Here is a 10,290-nt window from a genome sequence, read left to right on the forward strand (position 1 = left end):
GTGGCTCTCATACTCCTACTCCTTCCTTCCCTATGTCCTACTTATCACTGTCAACCCATCTGCCCCCTATTTTTCACTAATCCCTTTCCTATGTTCATATCTTTCTATTTTGTGACACGCCGACTCTAACCAGGGCCATCTGTGTAACCATGATACACAGTAAACTTCATTGTCCATAACTAAGCCTTTAATTCAAAAGTCATCATAAAAGAAGTAAATTCATCATATCACAGTGACATTTTAAAATACAGTTTGGTGGGTCTTTACTATGTACCTAGTAAAAGACAGTTGCCGCAAAAATTACCAATGTCATTGTCCAACATGACTGTGTCACACAGTAGATTTTGAATACTAATAACCTGTGGTATAGTATTAGGAGAAAATACTCACAATTCTTCTCAGTGCAAGAATATTGCAATTAAAGCTGCTAAGACACAGCAAAATCTGTCTGCACAGTAGTCCACCCAAGTTGAATATTAAATATATATGTACATGAAAGACTCCCTAGGGATGATGAGCTTTTTAATCATAGTGTTTGACTTTCCATAACTGATTTGTTGCTCCCTGGATGGCAGGGGGATGGACTTAAGAAGCACATTTTTCTCTAATTTCTTGATAAGCACTACTATCAGCCTGACAGCCTGGACTGATTAAATATCGCTATTCACATGCAGACATTACCACTGCCTTTAAGAATCTGAAGCTAAAATTAAATGTAAATTAACATAGACCCTAACTCCTCTTCAGCCTCTTTCCTTTCTGGTAATCATGGTAAACTAGGAAAGACAGTATACTCGGAAATCACACACTTTTTACTGTGTCAGTCCATTAGAGGCTGATGTAGTCTATCATCCAGAGGATAATACCAAAGCACATTCGAAGCAGGATAAAATAAAATTGAAAGTAAGGAATATATAAAAAATAAGATTGCATGTTCTTTAGAAAGGGAAATCTGGGAGCTTAAAAAGGTAAGAGAAAAACAACCTTGTCACTGAGGACTACTGTAGGCTGGGTAGACAGAAAATCTAGATCAGAATTGTGGGCACAAAGACGTGAGACACCTGGCGTGAGCTATTCAGACATACAGCTGACACAATTAGAATATGTAGCATTTTTCAGGCATGTCACAGAGTCCTGGAGATCCTGTGAGTAACCTGAAGGCCACGTTAGGTGTCTACTGAGAGTCAAAGTTCATCAAAAGTCCTTGTGAAGCCTGAATTGAGAATGGAGTAAAACTGATACAGCTGTTGTAAACAGGGAGAAGTGATTATTAAGGATGGTGGCTGGAAGCTGGGATCAGGCCAGCACAGAGGTTTTTTACGGAGTATCTTTCTGCTGGTGCTCCAGTACAGATTCTACCTGTGTTTTTGCCTACTCAGTGGATACAATCTGTGAGACCATACTGTTTTCTGACAATCTTACTAAGGCTGGGTGATCAGTTTGCTCTCTGCAATGCTCAAAAATGTGTTTCTCCCTCTCGTCTACTCTTCCCAGAGTGCAGATCATTTTCCAACCTGTCTGATGTACACGTTCTGAACTTCAGGTATTGTTTTGATAGGTCTTTGCAACACCTTTAAATATCTGTTTTAATTGCAGTAAATGTCCCCCTCCAAAAAACCCAACATTCTTTAGAGTAACTCAGTGTCCATAATCACATTATATTTCTGGTGTCAGTTTTCATTTTTATGTTTTATCTCTCTTCATATGCCTCATCATACCTTTGCTATCAATACATGAACATCCTCATAATTCTTATGTTTAAAATAAAGTATTCATTTCCTATTCACTTGGGTCTCCATCACATTTACTTTTTCCATCTCTGGTTTCCCATATGAGCCAATGTCACTATGGTATCCTTTACTTAAATCTCATGACTGTATGTGAGAATTGAAAGTTTGGTAGTGTCATATAGTACACATGCAGAAAAATGCAGGATCTCTAAAACCTTTCCCATCACACACACACACACACACACACACACAAATGTTATTGATAAAAGCTTAACTAAGAAGGAAATAAGGGAAAAATAACCAAATCATTTTTAAGTTATTTAGATTTTAAAAGCAGATGAAAGAAAATGAAGTGACCAAATGAGAATAAAGTAGCATGCAGATTAAAATAAAACTGATTAGAGTAAGAAATGTGTACAGGAAATTGAAATGTTGCTTTCTACTTCTTCCCCAAATTAAAGTTCAGGGATTTTACAGAGTGTTTCTAAATGAGAGCAGCATGATTTTTTTTCCAGAATTCTGGATGAGCCCATCATGTTGTTTGTTAATATTTTCCTCCTGGATGTTTCATTCAAACCTTTGAGCAGCATTCCCAAGCTAAAATTATGTTTCACTCCTCATGGGAAATAGGAGGTCCATTTCCCTCCATTCTCTGCCTTTACAATTGTCAGATACATGTTCACCTGCAGTCTTGACTGACAGCAATAAGTAGCCCCACTCCAATAGACTATAAATAGGGTTTTCAGATTTATCCAATAAAAGAAAAAAATACCTAGTAAGTTTCAGTTGAAGATAAACAGCACATGGTGTTACATCATGAGTATGTTTCAAATATTGCATGTCATATTTTTATTAGCTGACTTTAGACTTCATTTATATTCCTTTATCCATTGAGTATAATCATCATAAAACAAAAAATAACAAAATACTACCTTTTTGATGTGATATCCTCAAAGCCATAAAAAGAGTCATTACATCATTAAATTTGCATGCAAGCAGGTGCAACTAGAAAAAAAAAAATCACCCTGATTCAGGTAACCCAGACCCAGAAAGACATATATGGTATGTATTCACTTTTAAATGGATATTAGCTGTTAAGTAAATGATAATCAAGCTACACTACAATCCAAAGATCCAGAGAGGTTAGGTAAAGAAGAGGAATGTAGGGGCAAAGCGTGGGTCTCCCTGGAAAGGGGAAATAGAATAGATTCTGAAGATGGACTGGAGATGGGTAGGGACAGAAGCATGAAGGATGTTGGGGATGGCAGTGCATGTAGAGACAGCTGGAATTGGGGGGGGCATGTAGGGGAATATATGATAAACCTAGTGCAATGAAAACTTCCTAGAATCTATAAGTGGTGACTTCTAGTAAATAGAAGATGCGAAGTCTGAACTAGCCTTCTTCGGTAGCACAGCAAGGCTTCCATTAGTGGGACTCAGTTACATTCTGTTTAATTGTTGGCTGAAAAGGTTCCATGAAGATCTCTAAACAACCCAGGCTGATGCTGAGAAAGAAGACTGCCCTCTGAAACCAGTGGGGCCCCAATGCCAAAGACAACATTCACACAGCTCATTGAACATAGAGAGGTCGAGTTGGTACAGACTTGGAGCCTTCACCCCTATGTTCTAGTCTCTTTAACTTAAGAAGATAGTCTGAAGTTTATTGAAAGAAAAACCTGGCTGCCAATCAAGGCACAAAACCCTCAACCTACAAGCTATCATGCCTGCAAGATGTGCTGGGGCAATGGTAAAGCAGAACTTGTGGGAGTGGCCAACCAATGTCTGATTTAACTTTTTAAAAAGCCTATACCTGACACTGTTTGGATGGCCAGAAACCAGAGATTAGATTGCCCAGACACCTATGGTAGAAACAAATATGACTGGTCTTAAAAAAAAAATCAGTGAAATGATTCCTAATGATATCCTGCTATTCCCATAGATTGGTGCTTTATCTGGTGTCATCAGAGAGGCTTCTTCTGGCAGCACATGTGAGCAGGTACAGAGAGCCACAACCGGACATTATGTAGAGAGTCTAAATTGGAGGTCTCCATTGAGTCCCTACCCTTGGACTCCAGGATTCCTGTAGGAAGAAAGACTGTAGGCATCAGAGGGGATGAAAAACAACAAGAGAACATGCCCACTGAATCAATTAAGCAGAGCTCACATGGGCTCACAGAGACTGAAACAGCAAGCATGTACCCTGCATGGGTATGTACCAGGTCCTCTGCATATATGTTATGACTGTTAGCTTGGTGTTCTTGTGACACTCCTAACAGTGGGAGTGGGGGCTGTCTCTGACTCTTTGCCTGCTCTTGAGACCCTTTTATTCCTTGACCAGCCTCAATATGGGGGCTTTCACCTTGTCTTATTATATCTTGTTTTAGTCTGTCTTTCAGTCATCTCTTGGGGACCGGCTGTTTTCTGAAAATGACACAGAATAAGGGTGGATCTGGGGGAAAGGGGAGATGTGGAGGAGCTATGAGGAATGGAGGATGTGGAAACTGTGGTTGGAGTGCATTATATGAGAGAAAAATCTATTTTCAATTTTAAAAAGTTTACAAAACAAACAAATAATACCTAAGGCCAGACATGGTGGTACACACCTGTAATCCCAGAACTCTATTACATGAAGCAGTTTCATTACAAGCCTAAGTCCAGGTTTGGGCTCCATAATCAGTTTGAGGCCATCCTGGGATGTCATTAGGCAAAGTGTCTAATGGCTTTTTAATAAAACAAAGCTTTTCTAAATACAAAGAATGTTCATTAAGAATACTGAAGTTATCCCTATGCATAGTTTGGAAAACCTGTAAATAAAATCAGTTACCCAGAAAATATATAAGCTAATAATCTCTCACCAAAAGTTTTTAAAATAAGAACAAAATATAGAATGGGTTTATGACTTCACCTAAAGTAGATTCCATAAAGTCATGACATAAATGGCTTCCAATAAAAACACATTTAGTCATATAAGAAGATTATAGTTATCACTTAGGTATGTTATTGGAGAAATAAATGTCCTGAACAAGAAAGCATAGTGGAAAAGAGCCCCAACTTTACTTTTCTCAGCCTTGCTCATGTTGGCCCATCTCAGCCAGGTTTATGGGTGGGAGAAAATTGCACTGTGCTTGTCTGCTTTTGAGGCAACAGCTGCTCAGGCAGAAATGGGGGAAACAGTCAGTTCTCAGCAAAGAGAAAAGCTGAAGAACACAAGCCAAGCCTTGAAACTCAGAAGTCTGCTGTGATGTTCCCCACAATTGGTCCAGTCTAATGACAGGCTGAGATAAGGTATGAAAAACTGTGCTGCAACCATGAGGCCTGAATGAGAAGACTTCCATTTTCCTGATAAGTGTACTACCAGGTTTCTGAACAGAATAGTGGGAGTCACACAGAGCCCATTTATACTTTGAATTGATGAGTCTGTAAACAAATATTCTGAGATAAGTGAAAATTTTATCATAAGGGCACAAAAACAAGATGTAGGTTAGACCAGGATTCAGTGGTGGTGGTGGTGGTGGTGGTGGTGGTGGTGGTGGTGGTGGTGGTGGTGTGTGCATGTGTGCAAGAAAATTAGCCTCTAACATCACAACTTCTTACTATTACACTATTTTCCACACTGGTGATCCAAAATAAATCTATAGGCAACCTGTGATAACTAACAAGAGTCTCGTGTTGTAGCAGTTATAAGGTAAACATTAAACAATCAATGCTGTTCCCAAGAGTGGCACTTAATTTGACTAAAAAATGTCTTCAATAATTCATTCATACTGATCATTTTTCAAAATCATCCCATGTTGTACCAGAAAAGGTGAGGTGGAAAGGTGGAATTGGATAAAGTAATTGGAAATATCTAAATAGAGATATTAGACCTGGGTGCTCCACAAATGTGTACATTACTAAAAAATTTAAATCAGAAGTAATATATATATATATATATATATATTATTTGTTACTTGTTTTATTGTTATTATATATTATAATAAATAATATATAAATTATATATATATATTATTTTAGTTTTATGTGTATGGAAATTTTGTCTGCTCTTATGATTCTGTGCCACATGCATGCACTGCACATGGAGGTCAGTGGATGGTGTTGTATCCCCTGGATCCGGAGTTACAAATGGTTATAAACAGCCATGTGCTGGGCCGTGGTGGCACATGCCTTTAATCCCAGCACTCGGGAGGCAGAGGCAGGCCGATCTCTGTGAGTTCGAGGCCAGCCTGGCCTACCAAGTGAGTTCCAGGAAAGGTGCAAAGCTACACAGAGAAACCCTGTCTTGAAAAACCAAAACAAACAAACAAAAAAAAAACCACAAAACAACAACAACAAAAAACAACAACAACAACAACAACAAAAAAAAAAAAAAAAACAGCCATGTGAGCACTGGGAAACAAACTTGCCCTTAATTCCCAAACCATCCCTCCAACCAGAAGCAGGACATTTCTCCAACCAGAAGTGAGACATTTCTAATAACACAGAGTTGAAAGTACTCAGTAGATGCTGTGTATAGATTTATGCTTCCTCAGAAAATGCATGTGTTGAAATTTGAATCCTTACTATATTGGTATCTGAAGATAGGCCCTATGATGTATAATGTCACTAGGGTGGAGCTTTCATAGAACCAATACTCATATAAATAATGTGATTTTCTCTCTCCTCTCCCTCCCCTCTCCTCCCTCCATTCATCCTCTGCTACTTTCTTCCTTTCCACCTTTCTCCTGCTCTATTCTCTCTCCCCCTCTCCATGTCATGTGAGCAGTATAAATAAGGCAGCAGCTTTAAAAACAGAGACACAGACCACACCAAAAAGTGAGCCATGCTGCCATCCTAACCTCGGACTACAATCCTCCAGAAATGCAAGAAATGTGTATTAGCTTTTTTATATAGGTTTTTGAGCACAGACTTTTTAATGAATATGTCTTACAAATACACTGGAGTGTCATGATGTACTGCCTGCATTGAATACAATTCTGAGCCACAAGTCTGCCCATTTCTTTGCAACTGGACCTGTGATAGCAGAACTATTTATCTTGCCTTTATTGTTTACTATGTATGACTCATGCATCATCTTCAAAATAAAAAAAAATGTTGTCAAATTACCACTGCTCTTTTCTTAGTTTTGGTCTGTTTTTCTTAACTGTGGCCATAAACATGTTGCCCACAGCAGCAGCAAGAAGTCTATTCAGCTGTCCCTTGATTCCCTTCACAGAGATGATGTGATTTTTTTTTTTGCTACAGAATTGTGAGCACAGCTGATCACAGCTTTTATTAGGAGATCCAAGGAAAAACAAAATTTCACTCCAGAGGACAAAACATGTCCTTTCTTCAACATCTTGAGTGCCCAGAAAGAGTTAGGAAAGTATTTTTGCTTTATTTTACCTTACTTTTGGTAATTCTCTTATAATACTCTGAACAAATACTGCAAATAACCCTACAGAAATATAAAATCCTTTCTAGAAACATAATTCAAATAATAATAGAAACTTTTGAAGTGATGTGAGTAGATGAGAAATGCTGAACTACACAGCTGCCATCATTGCACTTGGTGAACTGATGTGAATTCAACCAAGTTCAAATCAATTGAAAATAAATTAGGAAAGGGGAAAGAAGACATAAAATATGTTGAAATTTTCAGAAGACATAAAATATGTGAAAGACAATAATCACATAAACAAAATGATTCTGCAAAAAAAATACTTTCTTTACAATTCTAAATATTTACCCATTAATAATATGTCATTCTGTGTAATATTGGTGTAAAAAGATGGAATAATCAAGCCATGAGCAGAGAATCCCCTCAGTGTGTTGTTCGTTAATCCCAGCACAATGTGAAATATTGGACAAAGATCTGTCTGGAAACAAAACACAAAAGACAAAAGCCTGAAAAAAGAATGAGATGAAAAGTTATGGAACAACTAACTAGAACACGAACAAGGTTCCACGTATCTATCCTGTGGAATCTTATGAAGTCATAAAAAGAAATGAAGTATTGATTCGAACTAGAGCATTGGTGAGTTTTAAAAACATTGTGCTGAAATAATTCACAATGGACTGACCAGAGTGTATGATCCCATTCCTAGGAAATCGCCAGTATAGGCAAACCTGAAGGGACAGAATATAGACTGATGATTTCCCTGGGCTGTAGTGGGGAGAAATGGGGTGATGTTATTCAGTAAGATTTTGAAGGTGGATGATGAAATATTACAAAATGTCATCCTAGTGACTGATGTACAACCTTTTAAGTTAAAAATTACTAAACTGTGCACCATAAAAATAAATTCTACAGTATATAAATTAAAACTCAACACACTGTCAAGATACATATTCACACTGTGGACTTTTCTATCATCTCTCCTAAAATAAAAATAATAACCTTTAAATATGGGCTACCAGAGGTATTCATCATGGATTTCAAGGCCCCACACCACATATTTTACAAAGAGGGCAGAAGATTGCAACCATGAGTTCTGTTAAAGACACTGCTCTTCTATTTACAGGAAAAAAATAAAATAAAAAGAAGAAGAAAGATGAAAAGAAATTTTCCAACATTGTAGGTAAATAGACTTTAAATAAAGTGTTTTCAAAACGTGAGCATTGGTTTGACTTATCTATAAAATGCAGATTCTCCTGTGCATTTGCCCTTCATAAGTTATTACTCTTCTCAAGTTCATCTTGGTCATCATTTGTATATCCTGAAGGAGGGAACGTGGACCAATTATTGTGGAAATGATTAGAAATTGATCTTTTGTTTACTTCTCAATTTAATTAGCTTGGCTGAAGCAATTATCTGAAAAATACCCAAAGCAGCATTTGCTTAGGTACAGTTAGGGGACTCTGAACTCGGGCTGTTGATCTAACCTCCAGTTGTGTGTGTGTGTGTGTGTGTGTGTGTGTGTGTGTGTGTGTGTGTGTGTGTGTGTGTGTGTTTTGTTTTGTTTATACCAGGAAATTCAATTGTTTCACTGTTTTTTATTTTGTATGATTTGAAGAATCTGACTGACAACGTAAGAGTAAAATTACAAATGCATTAATTTACCTCAGGTATTAAATCTGCAATGATTTAAGAATGAGAGAAACCACAGGACTTAATTAACAGATTCATGTTCTATAAATAAGTGAAGTCCCAATAATTAAATTTAGAATTGTGCTATGCATAATTCACATGTGCATGGCAGCATAATCTAAACTTTATAGAGATATGCACATACATATATCAATATGTATTCAATGTAGGAAACAATCAGTATTTTCCTTATTTCACTGGATTTCAAAACAAGAACAAGAAACAACTGCTTCCAAAACAACATATTAAAAATATAGTCCATTACTGCATGCAAACTTATCATTTGCATTAATATATGAGAAAAAATACAGTAGGATCTTCTATTTATTTCTTCAATGAATGTCCTTGATACTCATGGCCACTGCATGGTAAAAATCACCACTGTCCATAAAGTACCTTCAATCTCTAATGTAATCCTGAAACCATCTATGCCAGAAAAATAAAGTATATTTGATATCTGAGGTAAGAGATAGTACAGTAAACATTTTCATCATAAAGGAATTAAGTGAATAAAAGTTACTGAAGTTACTGAAGGATTGACCCTAAGACTGCCCACATTGAGGCCTCCCTTCAATCCCGATCTTCATTAGGAAAAAAAGACATATCAACCACTGCCTCATGGTAAACCAGAGAAGGGAAATGGAAATTTACTTTACTGACAGTTTTTACCAGCAGGAACACCCTAAAATTACATGAAGTTATCTTGTTTACTTAATCTTAGTTAATCTTTCTTACTTAATCTTTCCAAATTCTGTCTTATAGATTCTATGTGAAGATTTGGCTCATGCTCAGTACCTTCACTGAACATGGATAAAGGATAAAGAAAATATTATCTTTCTTTTTCTCAGCTGTTATAAACAGGAAGTTGGAAGGAATAATGAGGATTGCAATGCAGAATACCTCTCACTTAGGAGATGGACATTTCTCCCTGAGCAATGACATCAAGCATCAGAGTCTCTTCCCTCTAGATTCCCCAGGTAGCCCTTTACTGGCCGCCCACAGAATCAAACACATCCTTCGGGCCTATGACAGCTCAGGATTGCCGGGGCCTGGTCCGGGACCTTTCTAACAAGATGATAGGGGACACACCACATTTCCACATGAAGTGCTAAACCAATGGCTGTGTTTAATGAGCTACTAGTATCATTGGGTATACATGAAGACATATTTTTTTCAAAATGAAAGAGTGATATGGAGACAAAGTAACTTCTACTTACTGTTGAAATGTAATCTTCATGAATTCAGGAATATTTTTCAATAGATATGTTTCAACTGACATTTTATTCAGTTGCATCCATAATACATGTAAATATTTATATAAATAATGTAATTATAAATAGTACACATTACATGCTGAATATAACATCATATTATATTATATCATATCATATTATCTATCATTGTGCCAGTTAGTTTTTGTCAACTTGACAGAAGCTAGAATCTTCTAGGAAGAAGGAAAAATAAAAAGTGCCTCCATTAGATTGTCCTGTAGGA

The 10,290-nt window shown here is 37.0% G+C and overlaps 1 pseudogene; it reads right to left on the reverse strand.

Annotated features, from left to right (window-relative positions):
* Positions 1-6,672: 6,672 nt before the first annotated feature.
* On the reverse strand, positions 6,673-7,065 carry LOC121823076 (large ribosomal subunit protein uL14 pseudogene; annotated as a pseudogene).
* Positions 7,066-10,290: the final 3,225 nt, after the last annotated feature.

The sequence above is a fragment of the Peromyscus maniculatus genome, chromosome 16 (genome assembly GCF_049852395.1).
Source record: "Peromyscus maniculatus bairdii isolate BWxNUB_F1_BW_parent chromosome 16, HU_Pman_BW_mat_3.1, whole genome shotgun sequence".
Classification (NCBI taxonomy): Eukaryota; Metazoa; Chordata; class Mammalia; order Rodentia; family Cricetidae; genus Peromyscus; species Peromyscus maniculatus.